The sequence below is a fragment of the Phyllostomus hastatus genome, unplaced genomic scaffold (assembly GCF_019186645.2).
Source record: "Phyllostomus hastatus isolate PE091 unplaced genomic scaffold, TTU_PhHast_1.1 phas_scaffold_442, whole genome shotgun sequence".
In the NCBI taxonomy this organism is placed as follows: Eukaryota; Metazoa; Chordata; class Mammalia; order Chiroptera; family Phyllostomidae; genus Phyllostomus; species Phyllostomus hastatus.
In genome coordinates, this window is record NW_025334030.1 from 68502 (window position 1) to 86013 (window position 17512).

Genomic DNA, 17512 nt, shown 5'->3' on the forward strand with positions numbered 1-17512 from the left:
ATATTATTTACATACATTATTTTTCCAAAAAATGGGATTACACTTTATATATTGATCCTATGACTTAATCATTTTCATGATATAATAAAGTTTTGGGGAACTTTCCAGGTCAGGAATGCAGACCTACCTCATTCTTCTAAAGAGACATTCGTTTTCCCATGTGACTGCACTGTAATATAGCCCCTTCCCTCGATGGCATTTAAAAAACCCTGCAGTCTTGTGTTTCTCTGTGTGTGTGCATGTGTGAGCATTCCTACAGAAGATTCCCAAAAGTGACATGGCTGGACCAAAGGGAATGGATTTTAAATTTTGAAAGAGACTGCCAAATGATCTTCTGAAGAGGGCTCCAGAAGTAGGTTACTTGTAAAACTGTTTTAAAGTGAGCATGCCTGTTCCTTTGATCCCTAGCAGTATAGGAAGTGACACCCTTAGGAAGTCATTTAACCACTGTGAGCTTTAGTTTGCTTATCTGTGAAGTGGGAAACCTAGAGTAATACACATGAAAGTAATTTGGTGTGGCAGAGTCCTGTTTAAAATTGTCTTTAGCATTGGGAAGCTCGGGGCTGAGCATCATCTGCTTGCCCTGCTTCCATGCAAGAAGAATGAGGGAGCCTAAGCAAGGAGGATGCTGTCTTATATCAAGTGTCAATTCTGTGCAAGGCACATATATTAGACCAGTGGTCCTCAATGGGTATGGGGGAAATGACTTTGCCTCCCAGGGCAATGTCATCAGGCAATGCTTGGAGACAGTTCCATTGCCAAAACTAGAGGTGGTTGCAACTGGCATCTAATGGGTTGATGGCAGGAAGGATGCTGAGAATCCTATAGTGCATAGGACAGCTCCACAACACAGAACTATCCAGTCGCACATGTCTACAGTGCCAACAATGAGAAACTATGCTCTTGACCTGCCTCTAATCTGATGCCTGCCTTACTGAGTACCAAGTACACTAGGACTCAGAGAGGTGAATGACTTGCCCAAGGCCCCGCAGCCAGCAGTAGCCAGGAGTTGACTTTTGGCCCCATCTGACTTAGGATCTGTAGTCTGTTCTATATACTGCACGGTCTCTCTGGGCAGATGTCATTCTTGTCTCCAAGTGCCAGCTGACTTTTCACTGGCTTGGACCCCAGCAGATTATCTACAGGGCAGGTTTAAGTTTTACCTAAAAGCCCAACCTCCCTACCATTTTAGAGGTTGTATGACTTTGGGCTTGTAGTCATAATCATTGTTTCTGTTTATTGCATGCTATATACACTTTATGAAGATTAACTCATTTTACCCTGATAAGGTCCCTCATGCTGTAAACATTCACCTTTGCACCATGAATTGGGCTGCTGTTCTACATTGGAGTATGACAGGCTAGAGTCGCACCTCATATCTTCCATCCAATGCCTCAGGAAAAGAAGCTGTGCTCTGAGCAGGGATGGGAGATTGCTGCAGGGAACTCAAAGCCAAAGAGGATGTCCAGGGACCAAGAGGGAAGAAGCCCTGGATGATAGGGATGTAACTTCCTCAGACTCTGTCTGTAGTTCCTAGAGCAAATCTACATATGCAACTGAGGGTCCAGCAGGAGTCTTGGCTCCAGCGTATTGCAACCAATCTTATTTGCTGACCTGGGTCTATTTGGATCTTGGCAAGTCTAAATTTGGCAGTGGGCTCAATAAAAATAGCACACAGAGTGAACAGTGAAGTGAAAACTCACAGGAATGGATTCTACGAGGTGGCCTGTTGGGGATGGTGCTGAGCTCTGGCTCTGCCCCTTCCTAGCTGTGTGACATTGGCAGTGCCTCAGCACCTCCTCTGACAAGTGTGGACAGCAGCACCCAGTGGTCCGGGTTGTAAATGTGAAGACTGGAGGTAGTGTCCAGAACCCTGGAACCCCACAAACCCTGGAGAGGCCATGACCAGCTTTGCCACCCACTGGCTGGGTGACCTTGAGCAAGTCTCTTCCCCTCTTCGTGCGTCTGTTTGCTTAACTGTCACAGGAAGGGGCAGGTTCTTGATCCAGAAGCCCTTTGAGGTCTTACGGCTCCAGAACTGGGCCATTTCTCTCTCCCCAGGGCTGACCTCTTTGGGCACCCAGGACACACATTTCTTCATACTCCAGGTTGCAGGGGCAGCTCCAAAGAGCAAGGCAGAGCTCCTTGCCTTTCTCTTCCCAGTCCCCACAATCTGGCCCACTGGAGAAGAGATGCTGCCAGTATCCTGTCCCTTAGACAGCTTCATCAAGGCAGTGAAGCCAACACTATCTCCAGCCCAGTGGATGGTTCCCGCAGCCTCCATCTCCCTTGATCAAGCACCTAGGGAATTCCATTGGACAATACCCAAGGAGCTTGGGTGGGGAGGGGCAGCCCCAGGGAGCAAACTGGGGCTCTTCTCTCAGCATGGACACCCCCTTCTCTAGGAGAGGAGTTAGACTGCCTCTGGGGAGGATATTCTGAACACAGTCCTTTTGGTGTGTGTGGGCGAGTTAGGTGTTGGGGAGAAGGGGTGTTGGAGTCCCTGCTAGTTCTGCTGTCTTAGAGGTCATCTCTGCTGTCAGAGTTTGGAGGCTCCGAGAAGAGTCTTTATACTCAGGATCCCAGTTTTAAGGGCTTCAGTCAGTAGGCCTTCTTATTAACCCTCTTTTTCTAGTCTTATCTCTGACTAGTGTGAGGAAAGGTGGATGGAATTAAGTGGAGCAGTGAGGTGTGTTGGTACAGCTGGGGTTAGGTGAGGTGGGGAGGGGTGGGTATGCGGTATTAATGGGATGGGGTTTGTGTAAAAGGGTTAGATAGAGGTGGAGTGACGTGGGGTGACTTGGTCTGGATCCAGACCCTTGCCTTATTTCTGAGTATAAAAGCCCCTCATTGCACATCTTTACTGGAGGAAGAGGAGAAATCCCCCAAACACCTTTAGTGTGTTTGGCAACCATGTTGAGGCAACCATGTCCTTCTTATGAGTGGGGAGGGGGTCTTGAAAGGTTGGGGCAGGAAATCGCCTCTAAAGGCAAATACCAGAGTCTAGTTCCTGAGAGGGGGGGATGCAGAGAGATCCATATTGGGTTTGAGGGTGACATGCAGAGTCTCTGCCCTGGGAGGTTGTTGTCTTAAGAAGAGGCTTATTTCACAGGATATCTGGGAGCCTCCATTTTCCACAGAACACACTGTTACCTATGTGCTTAGAAGACCCCATTATTCAGAAGGGTGGGTGGAAAGAAATTGAAACTTAGTTTTTAGGCAGGGGGAAGTGACATGGTCTCCAAAGAGATGAGAGGGCCCTAGATACCTGGGGAAGCTGGACCCCACTTTGTGGGGCACATTTCATTCCAAGGGGTAAATTAGGGAGACCTCATCTCTAGAGCCCAGGGTCAAGAGGAGGAGCCCATTTCTGAAGAAAAAAGGACACGGTTTGCTCTCTGGAAGGTGAGAGACTTCTTTTTAGGGGAGACGACCACCGTCTCACGGGGGTGAGGGCCATGCTTCAGAGAGATGCCGGGTTTCTGTTCCCTGGGGGCAGGGCCGAAGGACTCAATCTAGACTCCCCCGCAGAAGGGCCCGCCCCGCACAACCCAGCGCCTCGCCCTTACCTCCAGGACCCAGCTCTGCTGTGCGGACTCCGATCTGAGGGGCCACGATTTGCGGGATCTGCACCCTGCGTTCCGGCTGCGCCGGGTCTCTGCCCCACTTCCCCCAGCGACTCGCGGGCCTCCCTGGTTCCGCCGAGTCGCACCGGCCAATCAGCGCTTCTTGCCCCGGCCCTCGCTTGCGCTTAGCCAATGACTGTGCCCGCCACGGGCCACCACCCCCGAGGGGGAGGGGGAAGGTGGGGCAAGGGTAGAGTCCGATCTTGAGGGGCGCAGGAGCCAGGGGGCCTTGAAGAGGGACCGCGAGGGCCGGGAGCAATGCTTGGAGCAGTGGAAGAAGCGGCCGAGGAGCCCCATCAAACCGGAGGGGAGTCTATCTGATGGGCGTGGGGGGTGGGAACCCGTATTTAAAAGGGGGACGGCTCTATTGATTGATTTAATTACCTCTTGTCCCTTTTTCTGGACCCTTGGGACTGCAGGTGAATGTAGAAAACCCAACTGCAGTTGGCGGCCCAGGACCCAGGCTCTGGAACCCTAAAGTCAGAATCAGACAAGGTCTCGTATGAAAAGGAGGAAAGAGCATCATTCCTTTCCCCTCTCTACCTCCCAGTGCTTGAGCTTATGCCTCTCTGTCTCTGCTCAGCCCTCCGAGCTGCTATTCACTTAACACTTCCTGGCCCACCAGCTCCAGAAGGCAAATAGCTTGTGCGTTGTGGGTGCAAAGTAAAGAGCACTGGGCTAGGAGTCTATGATCACTTCTGCAAGATGTAGGACAGGTCACTGCATCTCCCTGATTCTCAATTTTCTAAATAGAAATGGAAACAACAGTGATAGTACCTCCTTCATGGGCGTAAATGAGATTGGAGATGTGATAAGGTGCTTTATTAAAAATTAAGAAGCTGTGTGAAAACTAGTTAATAGTCAAGTGTAAATGACTGATACCTGTAGCTTTCTATAGGTATCTGGAAAAATGATACATTCATTCAGTGGTAAAATCAAAGACAAAATATTGCCCATCAGAACAACATGAGATCCCCAAGTGCTCATAATAAATGGTTGAATGGAGATTCCAGACCTCAAAAGGCCAAGAAAGAGCACTGTTTGGTTTTCCCCACTCAGTTTCATCAGGTAACTATTTAGTCTACTTGAATCTTGCAAAACCCTGAGGCACCTCCCCCTTCCTGCCTTTCAGAAATCTAGGCTGCCTTATGTCTGATTAGATAGGGAGGACTGTAGTCCTAGGAATTAACAGTTTAAGATAAATATAATGCAATAAAAAAATAAAAACTTTCAATAAACCATGTGTACCCTAGTGTGATCTGTGACTGTAGAGAACAGAAACAATAACAATAAACAATTCAAAGAAATAGAAAATATAATTAATCTAGAGTTCTGCTGAAACTGAGAGAACTTTGACAATTTCTTTGGCTTGTTAATTTTGTCATGTTGCTTGCAGAACTTTATGAGGCCAAGGCTATAAATCTAGCAATTTTTCCGTTATACCCCAAGGGGTATCCAAACTTTTGGTGTCTCTGGGCCACACTGGAAGAAGCGGAGTTGTCTTAGGCCACACAATACACAAACACTAACGAAAGCTGATAAGCAAAAAAGGAGTTTTAAGTAAATTTACAATTTTGAATTGGGCCACATTCATAGCCATTCTGGGCCGTATGAGGCCCACAGGCTGTGCATTAGACACTCCTGAAGCTATGAAGACAATCCCTTTTACTGCTCAAGACCCACCCAAAGAAGTCAAATGGTGAATAAACACAGAAGGAAATGAAGTTGTAAAAGAAAGCCAAGTGAAAGTGATGAAAAAATTTCATTTACCAAAGTGGTCTCATTTTTATTACTATGATTACTATTTGTGCAATTTAAAGGAAGTATACAATTTCATAAATTGCTGATGAGAGTACAAATGATCAAAGCTTTTCTGGAGAAAAACTAGGTATTCTATTTTTAAAAAGTTTTAAATGAACTTACCCTTTCACCTAGTAATTAAACCTCTACAAATCTATCCTAAAACAATAAATGGTACAAAAGTTTAGTAAAAAAGTGGTTTACTATCATTTTGTTTATTGTAGCAGAAGAACTGGAAACAAATGTACAATAACAGGGATTATGAAGGGACACTTGCATGAGCAGAATGCCTCCGATACAGCATAGGGGTTGAATACTGAATGATATGAAAATGTCATCTCAAAATATTAAGTGAACAAAAATATTAATCAAAAAGTTTATTTGGTATTGTCCTATTTTTGTTAAATCTATATGAACATAGATAGATCTGTGCTGTCCAATAGAACTTTCTGTGATGGTAGAAATGTTCTGTGTCTGTGCTGTCCAACATGGCAGCCACTAACCACATGTGGGGAGTGACTCTTGTCATGTCACAGGTGACTGAGAAACTGAACTCTTAAAGTTTCTGGAATTTTAGTTTTAAGTTAAATAGCCACCTGTGGCTAGTGGGTATGACATTGGACAGTACATAGATAGATAGATAGATAGAAATATCTATTAGTAGGAGTAGTTATCGCTGTATGTTGAAATTATGGATGATTCTAATTTTGCTTTATTTACATGCCACTCATTTCTAATTATTCCATAATGAATATATATTGCTCTAATACTAAAAATATATATTTAAAATGAAAAAAATCCAATTAAAAATGGTCAGAGCATCTGAATAGACATTTCTCCGAAGAGGACTTACAGATGGCCAACAGACATGAAAAGATGCTCAGTGTTATGAATCATCAGAGAGGTATAAATTGATACCACAGTGAGATATCACCTCACACTTGTCAGAATGGTTATCATTAATACATCAACAAATAACAGCCCTGACTGAGTTGCTCAGTTAGTTGCTGCATCATCCCATACACCAAATTATTGCAGGTTTGATTCCCACTCAGGGCACATACCTAAGTGGCCGGTTCAATATATGGTTGGGGTGTGTACAGGATGCAACTGAAAGATGCTTCTCTGTTTCTCTCTCACATCAATGTATCTCTCTCTCCCACACCTCTAAAAGTAATAAACATATCCTTGGGTGAAGATGAAAAAAATAATGAGTATTGGTGAGCAAATGAACCCTTGTGCACTGTTGGTGGGATTGCAAATTGGTGCAGCCGCTATAGAAAAACAGTACAGAGAGTCCTCAAAAAATTAAAAATAGAGCTGCCATACAACCCAGCAATTCTACTTTTGGGTATTTATCTGAAGAAAACAAAAACACTAATTTGAAAAGATATACACATGCACCCCATGTTCATTGCAGCATTACTACAATAGTAATAGACAAGATGTGAAAGCAACCTAAATGTCCATCAACAGATAAGTGAATAAATAATATGTCATATGGCCCTGGCTGGTGTAGCTCAGTGGATTGAGCACTGACTGTTGAACCACAAGGGTTGCTGGTTCAGTTCCCAGTCAGGGTGCATGCCTGGGTTGCAGGCCATGTCCCCAGTATGGGGTGTGCTAGAGGCAACTGTACATTGATGTTTCACTTTCTCTCTTTCTCCCTCCCTTCCTCATCTCTCTAAAATAAATAAATAAAGTCTTAAAACATTAAAAAAAGATGTCACACACACACACACACACACACACACACACACACACAATGGAATATTATTCAGCCATAAGAAATAAATCTTGCCATTTGCAACAACATGGGTGGACCTTAGAGAGCATTTGCTAAATGAAATATGTCAGACAGAGAAGACAAATACCCTATGATTTCACTAATATGTGGAATCTAAAAACACAAAACAAATGAATAAACAAAACAGAAATAGACCCATAAATATGGAGAACAAGGTGGTGGTTGATAAAGGTGGGTGTGGTGGGGGGATGAAAAATAAAATAAAATAAAATAAAATAAAAAACAAAAAGTAAATGTCTAAACCAAATACAGTCAGTCCACCTGCTGTTTTGTATGACCTTCCAGCTATGACATAAACTGGATTTTACATTTTACATGGTGGAGAATAGTCCAAAGAAGAATATGTTGAGTCACATGAAAATTATATAAAGTTCAAATTTCAGGGTGCATAAATAAAGTTTATTTTGGAACACAGCCATACCCACTCACTTATGCATCGTCTATTGCTGTCTTTGTGCTTCAGTGGCAGAACTGAGTAAGTAGTTCAGACAGAGATGGTATAGCTTGCAAAGCCCAAAATATTTACCATCTGGCCTTTAAAAAAAAAGTTTGCCAAGCCCTGGTCTAAAGTAATCAGGGAAAATAAAATGTGTGGAGTCGTCATCATCTGTTTATTCATTCATTTAACTATGTATCGAGCCCCCACTGTGGGTGAGGCTCTGGTGCTGAGCATTTGGGAGGAGTTGTACTGTTTCTGTTAAGGAGGAGTGTGACAGGGATATTTAGAGCCAGGTGCTTTGCAAGCTGATTCTCAAATAGCTTCATTATGACACTTGTGAAGAAAATCGTAACAGGTGGAAAAAGCCCTTCTCACATTAACTCCTCTTGCATTTTCCACAGTTCCATGGTTTTTCTATGGGGCTGCTCGAGGCAGCAGGTGTCTTCCAAGAGATGCTGAGAATGTTTTCCAAAGACTGGCTGAGGTCTAGAATGGGAGCTCCTTTCAAAAGAGCAGTTCTGTTTGGGAGGGCTCCCCCTGCACCTCCTGAGAGGAGAAATTAGGGCAATGGAGTGTGAGGCTCTCAGGGCCTCAGCAGTGTGAGCAGGAAAGACCGTTAGAGATCAGCAACCCACTGTATAGAAGAGGAACAGGCCAGAGATGAGAATTAACTTGCATAGGGCCAGATTAGAATGTGTGCCTTACTTCCTATGTCTGTGGTTTCCATACTCCCTGTTCACAAAATAATAAAGGGGTATCATAGAGGGCATTTGGGTGTGATGGACAGAGGACTAACTTAGGACCTGAAATTGGATTCCAGTATCACCTACAGTGGCTGTGTGACATTGAATAAGTCATTTACACATCTCAAACTTTGTGTTTTCACCTGAAAACTGGATAATTAAAGTATCTACCACAATATTCACACATAAGAGAAGGAAGTTGGACCCTCACCTCACACCATATACACAAATTAGCTTATAATGGATCAGAGAACTAAATAGAAGACTCAAAACTATAAAAATCTTAGAAGAAAACACAGGGATAAATCTTCATGACCTTGGATTCGGCAATGGCTTCTTAAATATGACATCAAAGCATGAGAAACAAAGGACAAATCAGTAAATTGGAATTAATCAAAATTACAGTGTCAAGAATGAAAAGACAACCCACAAAATAGGAGAAAATATTTGGAAACTATATATTAGAAAAGAGTCTAGCATCCAGAATCTCTTATTATTCAACAACAAAAAGAAAGACAACTCAATTCAAAAATGGGCAAAGATTTGAATGGACATTTCCACAAAGGAGAAATACAAATGGCCAACAAACAAGTGAAAGGATGTTCAATATCATTAGTCATCAGGAAAATGCCAATCACAACTACAATGAGATACCATCTCATACTCACTAAAATGGCCATAATTAAAAAATGGAAAATAATAATTGTTGACAAGGATGTTGAGATATTAGAGCCCTCATATTTTTGATGGAAATATAAAATGCTGCAGCCACTATGGAAAATAGTTTGGTAGTTTCTCAATAAGTTACACACAAAAATACCATATGACCCAGCAATTCCACTCCTAGGCAGATATCAAAAAGAATTGAAAATAGGTGTTCAAAAATAAAATCGGATATGAATGTTCACAGGAGCACTACAATTGCTAAAAAGTGGAACAACTCAAATGTCCCTCCACTGATGAATGGGTAAATAAACTGTGGAATTTCCATACAGTGGGATGTTACTCATTGCGTCAAGGGAAAAAAGTACAAATACATGATACAAAATGGATGAATCTTAAAGACAAAAGGCCCCATGTCATATGTTTCCATTTATATGAAATATCCAGAATAGGTAAGTCCATAGAGACAGAAAGCAGATTAGTGGTTGCTGGGGCTGGACATGGGGGGAATGGAGCGTGACTTCTTAATGGGGTTGGGTTCTCATTTGGGAAGACAAAAACTATATAACAGTGATGGTTGTGCGACATTGTGAATGTACTTAAAGCCCCTCAATTTCACAGTTTAAAATGGTTAAAATGGGCCCTGGCTGGTGTCGCTCAGTGGGTTTAGCACTAGCCTGTGGACTGAAAGGTTGCCAGTTAAATTCCTAGTCAGGGCACATACCTGGGTTGTGGGCCAGATCCCCAGTTGGGGGTATGTGAGAAGCATCCGATCAATGTTTCTCTCTCTCTCTCTCTCCTTTCCCCTCTCTCTAAAAATAAATAAATAAAATATTTGAAATGGTTAAAATGGTGAATGTTGTGTTATGTGTATCTTACCACAATGAGAAGAAAGTACATACCAGTGTGCCACTATTTGGGGTGAATGAGAGGAGGGGTTCACTCCTGGTCCCTGGTGGGTATCCATATGCTTGCAGCTGTTGTTATTACTAGTTTTACTAAGTTACCTACCTGACTGTGAGACGTTAACCAGAGCTCATTCACTCACTCACCAGCTTAGTAATTGATCTGTCCATTCATTTGGTCAACAAATATGCATTTAGCACCTACTATGTGCAGGTGCCAAACTGTTTTTGGCACTGGGGACTTGTGGTCCCAGCCCCATGGAACTTCCAATTTGGTGTTGGGAGACAGCATGTAAAAAGAGGTTAACATGTAACTAAGGAAGTTTATTTATGACAATAGGTGCTATGAGGGAAAATAAAAATATGATGTGACCAGCATCAGAATGGGTACATCAGCCATGATGGCCAAGCATTCATCTGGAAGGCTGTGGCATTGAAGCTGGGGCCTGAATGCTAAGAGGGAGGTTAGGTGAGATTTTCTCATGCTCATATCCTTGTGCTGGAATCCTTGAAGATCCAGGGGCTGCCTCCTGCTTTCCTTACTTAAATGAATCTGGTAAAACAGGTAGGTGTGCCATGCCCAACAGAAGCAGCTGTTGCAACTGAAATGCCACAGACTCATGACAGCTTTATTCTGCTGTCATTGTGATGACTGGGTCCTTCAGAATTGCCAGTCCAAAGGAGACAGGACAGTGCAGCTCACCTTCCAGCTCAGGACACATTGAAACAATGGGGGAACTGTGTCATCCCCTAGTGTCCACCATGCCCTGCAGGGTTTCCCAGTGACAGAAAATGCATAAGGCAGCCCCTAATAACAAACAATTACCCTGTTCAAAATGTCAATAGGGCTGAGATTGAGAAACCGTGCATTAGATAAGGTATATGTAGTTCCAGGAATATGGAAGGACCTTAATAACACTCAATCCCTTCTTCCTGTGGCTAGAGGTGCCCTCATATTCATCCAATTCTTCTTGCCAATACATGCAAGGGCATCTCAGATGGAGGAGTGTGGCTCCTACTCTCATCTTTACTGTTGGAAAAAATAGCAAAGCATTTCTGTCTTTTCTGAGATCTGGGGGCTTTGTTGGCATGTCTGAGATCTGTGAGGACAGTACTTGGCATGCAGTAGGTGCTCTATTAATACTGGCCAGTTTCATTGCAGTGTCAATGGGCAGTGTCACACCGGACACTGAGGGGCGGGGGCTGACTCCTCTTGCCCCTCCCTAGGGGAGTGTTTGGCCCCCTGGAGCTGTCCAGCAGCTCTCTGCTGAAACTTCACAGAGGAGCCGCAAACCCAGACTGAGATCAAACTCTTCCCTCAGCTCCAGCAAATCCACAGCTTCTCCTCTCATCCTCCCCTCTCCTCCTTATAGACAACAGAAGATGAAAACCAGGAGACTGTATGACAGAGAAGTTACATCCTCAGACTCTGGGGTTATAGAGATCTGGGTTTATATCCTGGCTGTGACAACTAAGAATTGTAGATTTTATACAGGTGTCTTAAGCTCTCCAAGCCTCAGTTCCTCATCTGTAAGATGGGGATGATGGTAACAATGCCTGCATGGCTGGGCTGTCAGGAATGTTAAATAGGAAAAGTGTCTGTAAAGCATATAGGAAGTACTCCATGAGTATTAGCTATTACCACAAACATTATCATAATCATCACTCTCATAGTGTGGGTCCCTCCAGAAACAGACCCCGGGACAAGGATTTGAGTGCTTTATTTGGGAAGTGATTCCAAGAGACACCACTAAGGGAGTGGGTACTTGATACAGGGAAGGAAAGGAAAGGTAGATAATAAAATGATTGCTCTGGGCAACTGGAGCTGTAATCCACTGGGGAATGCTGGGGGCCAGCAGTGAACATTCATTTCAGAGCCATCCCACTCAGGGACAGGGAGCTGGGGTACTGATACAGCATCTACTACCAGTCATTGGTCAGGTACTGCCTGCCCAGGTACCTTCCAGCTTTGCCTGCAGATCTTGTGTAGTTCCTGGGATCAGCTCCTGGGATGGATTCACCAGGGTTCCAGTCGCAGACTGGCTGTTGTTCCCCAGCTGTGTGACTTTGGGCACATCACTGTCTCTCTTTGAGCCTTAGCTTTCTAAATGCAGATGGGATTGCTGGTTGCTGAGAGGATTAAATATGGTGGCTTGTGCATGTAGCTTGGGAAATTGTGCTCACCCCATTTAAGGCCCTCATCTTCCTTATGAGGATGACCCACTGAATCAAAGCTGCTTTTGTTGAAATATTCTCCACTTTCCTCTGTAATCCCATGAAGATGACAACCCTCCCAACACACCACCTTTTTACGTGTCACTGAGAGCCTGCTACCTGCCACCCTGGGTCCTGAGCAAGGGTGCCCATGACTCTAGGCTCCCTCAACCCCTCCTTATGTCCGTGGTATGGTGCAGCAAGCTGAGGTGGGTGGTCATATGCGAACAAATAGACGACTATGGGATCAGGAGCCCTTAGAGGCTACAGTGCAAACCACTGGCCTTGAGTCAGACTACTTGGGTTCCCACGCAGCCCTGTGGCTCACAGGCTGTGGGGCCCATCAGGAGTCCTTCCCCCTTTCTGATCCTGGGTTCTCTTGCCCATAAAACAAGGCGGTACTGTGAGATGCATCTGCTCAACATGCTTAGATGATTGAGTGTCATCCTGATTTCCCAAGCACTTCCCGAGTCTCATGCAAGGGGCTCTCCCTAAGGTTCCAGGCTCATCACCATTAAGGATGCCAAAGTCACATGATCATATGTGGAACTCATGAGACAGGTTCAGTGAAAGCCTTATAAATGTAGAATGCTGTACTCATGTTAGAAATAATTATTACCTACCCTGGTGGTGATTAACTGGGCATATCTAACCATGTCACAACCATGTTCCCAGTTTGGGTTGTCACAACTGGGAAGAGGAGGAAGATTCTACTGGCCTCTAGTGTTAGAGGTTAAGGATGTTGCTAACACCTAAGTGCACAGAACAGACCTACAGCAAAGAATAATTTGGCCCCAAATGTCAATAGTGCTGAGGCTCAGAGAGTGAGTGTTGGGGTTGTTTTGAGTCCAATTCAGACACTAGGCACCATGCTCTAATAGAGGCTGAGAAACCCTGTTCTCACACTACTCCTCTGGTTTGACAAGGCTGAGCTTGGGAAAGTTTTAACCTCTCTGAGCCTCCGTTTCTTCACCTGTAAAATGGAGATAAGAATAATAGTCTTTCCCCCATAGGGCTGTGGTGAGATTTAAAAGAAATGACCCATGTAACCACCCCTCCTCCTCTGCCCAGGGCTGTACAAACAGCCAGAAAATAGGAGGAATGGGAGGACCTCCTCCCCATCTCCTCACTTCAATTCTGACTCTTCCCTGAGTGACTGCCCTCCCCTGGGACATCCTGGTGTGTGTTGTCATGGAAACATTTCAGGGATGGTGCACTCAAGAGCTTGACTGATATTTTTCTCCCCAAAATAACCCATCCTGTCAATCAAGTAACACTTAGAGAAGTGGTTAGGCAAATGAGATTAGTTTACTGTTATTACCATTGCGGAAGGCACCTGCCTAAAGAGTTTCCATTTCCCCCAGATAGGCAGCTAATGGAAATGCAACAGCGAGTAATTGTGATGATGACAATGATGGTGGTGGTGGCGGCGATGACTACCATCTCTTGTACCGCTGCCCTGAGCCAGGTTATGTGACAGGTGGCTTACATGTACCATTAAGTACAACCTCGAGAGGTAAGAACTAGCAGTGTGCCCATTTTACAGACATGGATGCTGAGGCTCAGAGAGTGAGTGTTGGGGTTGTTTTGAGCCCAATTCAGACACTAGGCACCATGCTCTAACCATCAAGCCTTATTGCCTCTCAATAACCTTCAGTGGAAGATGTGGGAGAAGGCTCAGCTCCTTTTGTCCCTGGCCCCAGCACCCAAACCATCAGCTCCAGGCTCTCTTCTGGTGAGTTCTGAAGCTAGAAATTCTACCACCTGCCCATGGGGCCCATTTCTGAGGTTGGCTTCTTTCGGGTCCAGACACTCTTGCCCCAAAGAAATGCTCCTGCAAGACTCCAATGTCCAGTTGCTTCCCAAAGCCTAAGGCAGAATCACGGCTCAGTGCTGGCATGTCAAACCCTTTGATGCATCCCAGAACAATGGCACAGCATGGTCTCAAATCCACATGGCTCCTCTCGACTTTCGACTTGCGACAAACAGTCCCTACCATGGTCAGGGTTAATGGAAAGAACACTGGCTATAGGGTCAGACTGACCTGGGTGTAGACCCTACCCTTGTTACTTCTGAGTCCTGTGACCTCAGACATCCTACCTACCTTTCTTGAACCTCAGCTTACCACCCTCTAAATAAATGGTAGGGACTTAACAAACATGGGTTTGACCTGGATTAGGGTGTGGGGTTAGATGGATGCTGGCTGCTGTCAGTACTAGTGCACCACTGTAGGTTAGTTAGGGTCCACCAAGAGCCACTGGGGACTCACACTTTAGAGCAGCTACCAGTGGCTAAGGGGTCTGATCGCTATGCCCTAGGGTCCTCATTGTATTTATGCTGTTGATTCATGAGGATGGCGCGCCACCTTGTGGCAAGAGTTCCCCAGTGAGCTAGCCTGAAGGTGAGGTCCATTGCCTTCTCAAGCCTGGGAACCTTGGGGAGGAGGAAATGACCTACCTCCAGGTTGGCCGGGAGAGAGGAAGCCAAGAACAAGCTCCATGCCATTGGGTAGTTGGGCCAGAGTAAGTTACATTTAGTTAATTCTTTCTCTCATCCATTCATTCATCTAGCCCAGCTGGCCCCTTCTCATTCTTTGGGACCTACCCTATGCCCCCGCATCCCCTCCTGCAACCCATCACCTCCCCTCATCATCTCCTCTCCTTCATTAATGCTCACCTAGCCCCCTGGACAGCATTATTTTCCCTCATAGCACTCATTCATCCCATCAAGGTTATAATTCTCAAACCATTAAAACACGATTCTCTTAAAATTGATCAGGAGTACATGTCAAAGTCTCATTTAATTCATGAATGAGGGACTATGCAGGATGACAGAGCTGATTCAAAAGAGAATAGAAAAAAACAGGGATTTGTATAGTAAGTGGGAATATGATAAGATGAAATCACTGCATTAGACACAAATTTAGCTAATGACCCATAGGGCAAAAACACTGTACCCCTTGGGCTTATCTCCCTACTGGGCAGAACAGGCAATCATGGTACTGTTTGAGTTTTATGTTATTGTAAAATGCTTGCACCTGCTCAGTTGTGCACACAGGTACACTCTCACAGGTGCTGTAGCATGCAGTCAGCTTTTTGCCTTCTGGTTTTGGCATCAATGTTCTTTGCATGACATATGGTATGTATTCATTTATGTTTATCACCTGTTGCCTTGTCTGGTATGTGGATTTTCTGAGGGCAGGAATGTGAGATATCTTGCTCCCTGCTGCCTTCCCAGGGCATCTAGTCCAAGTGCTCAATGTTTCCTGAGGCTGCCCTAAGAAATCACTACAAACTGGGCAGCTGAAAACAACAGAAATTTATTCTCTCAGTTCTGGAGACCAGAGGTCCAAAATCAAGGTGCTGGCAGGGCCACATTCCCTCTGAAGGCTCTGCTTCTTCCTGCCTCTTCCAGTTTCTGGTGGCCCCAAGCATTCCTTGGCTTGTGGCCACATCACTCCCGTACGCTTCTGTCATCACATTGCCATCTTCTCTGGGTCTCAAATCTCCCCCTCCTTTCTCTTAAAAGGATACCTGTCTTTGGATTTCGGGCCCACCCTAAACCTAGGATGACTTCATGTTGAGACCCTTAACTTAATTACATCTACAATGACCCTTTTCCCAAACAAAATCCATTGTAGATTCTGGGGGTTAGGATGTAGACATGTATTCAACCCAGTGTAGTTTCAGAAAGCTCTGGGAAACAGTTGTCTTCTGTTTCTCAGGAATGATTGAAATTGTCTTGAATTCCAAATAGTAGAAGACAAGAAAACTGGGTTTCACTGGGGAAACGTCTTGCCAGATCAAGGTGTCAGCAGATTTGTTCCCTCACGAGAGCCTGTTTCTTGGCTCATAGACAGCAAGCAGTCTTCTCATCACAACCTCACTTGGTGGAAGAGGAGACTGAGCTCTCCAGGGCCTCCTTGATAAGAGCACTAATCCCAATCCTGAGGGCTCCACCCTTAGGACCCAATCACCTCCCAAAGGCCCCACCTCCTATTACCATCACATTGAGGAATTATGTTTCAACATAAGAATTAGAATGGGGGGTGGGGGATGGGCACAACATTCAGTGTATAGCAGAGGGTGAATTCAGACAGGCTTTGCGGATCTTATAATGACACTGATTGATGCTCCCTGAGGCCAAGCCCTCCTCCCAGGCTAGGCTGAGGAAGGTCTGCGCCTGGGTTGTCAGAGGGGCCTTAAAGCTACAGACCAGAATGGGTCCAGGGCTGCCTCAGGGCCCAGAGGAACAGCACTCACAGCAGATGAAGGTGAGGGACAGGCAGTGGCTGCTTCTCCTGCTGACATTTCTGGGGTCTCCTCCACATTTCCCATCTCTTCAGCCCATGGAGCTATTTTTTTCTGAAAAACAGAATCTCATTCTACAAGTTCACTTCAGAATCTCATTGTCCCCTGTCTGGTCAGTAGCTATGTTGGAGCCTAATTTTTGCAGTCCCAATGGCTGGTTCTGTAGTTGGCACCTGAGGTCTACCTGTACAGGCCAAGAGGAGGAGGGAAAAGCCCTTGGGCTACAAATAAAAATATTTAGGGAGCTGGAGCAGAGGAGAGTATCACTCAGACTGATCCCTGAAAATAGCATCCTACTACATACATATCCAGAAGTTAAATGGAAAGTTTTACTTACAACCTCTCAGGGACCACTGGTGCCATAACCTGCCATATTTTGGGAAACACATGAAAACAAAGATGAAGTCATTAGGAGAACGCCCGTTGGTGGAGGGGTGGTGGTGGCTCTTCATAAGCTGCGTCTTGTCAGAAGACACAGTCACCCAGGCCAGAAAGCTGGATGTCACCCTCAGTCCCCTCCTCCTCCTGTGCCTCCCACCCCAAAGGACCCAGGAACAAGTCTCAGTCCTCACATTCAGGTGGCAAGAAAATGAACAGATTGGGGTAGACTGGAACCTGAATGGGAGCTGGTGCTTAGAGGACATCAGCTGTGACTATCGGAACACCACTTGGCTACAGAGCCCCATTGGTGAACTTGTCCCCTCCCTTTCATATTGGGCAGCCCGATAACCCCACCTATGGGGATTCCCACCTGTGTGTGATCCCCTCCCCTTGAGTGTGGGCTGGACTTCATGACTCACTTCTACACGACTGATTATGGCAAAAGTGATGGATGTCATGTCTGAGATCCACTTACAGGAAGACTGACTCTGACCTGCTGGTACTCTCCCTGCCCATCTCCTGTGCTTGCTCTGCTAGTGCGGCTGTCATGTCATCAGCTGCCCTCTGGAGAGCCCCACGTGGTAGGAGTATTAGTTTGCTAGGGCTGCTATCGTAAGATACCAT

At 45.2% G+C, this 17512-nt stretch overlaps 1 protein-coding gene across 2 annotated transcripts in view; it reads right to left on the reverse strand.

Annotated features, from left to right (window-relative positions):
- The window catches only part of LOC123807177 (4-aminobutyrate aminotransferase, mitochondrial-like), a 71433-nt gene extending 67733 nt beyond the window's left edge, over positions 1 to 3700 (reverse strand). For both annotated transcript variants that reach the window (XM_045820781.1, XM_045820780.1), the window contains exon 1: positions 3570 to 3700. The gene's annotated coding sequence lies outside the window, so the exon portion shown is untranslated. The remainder of the gene's footprint in view (positions 1 to 3569) is intronic.
- Between the last annotated feature and the right edge of the window lie 13812 nt (positions 3701 to 17512).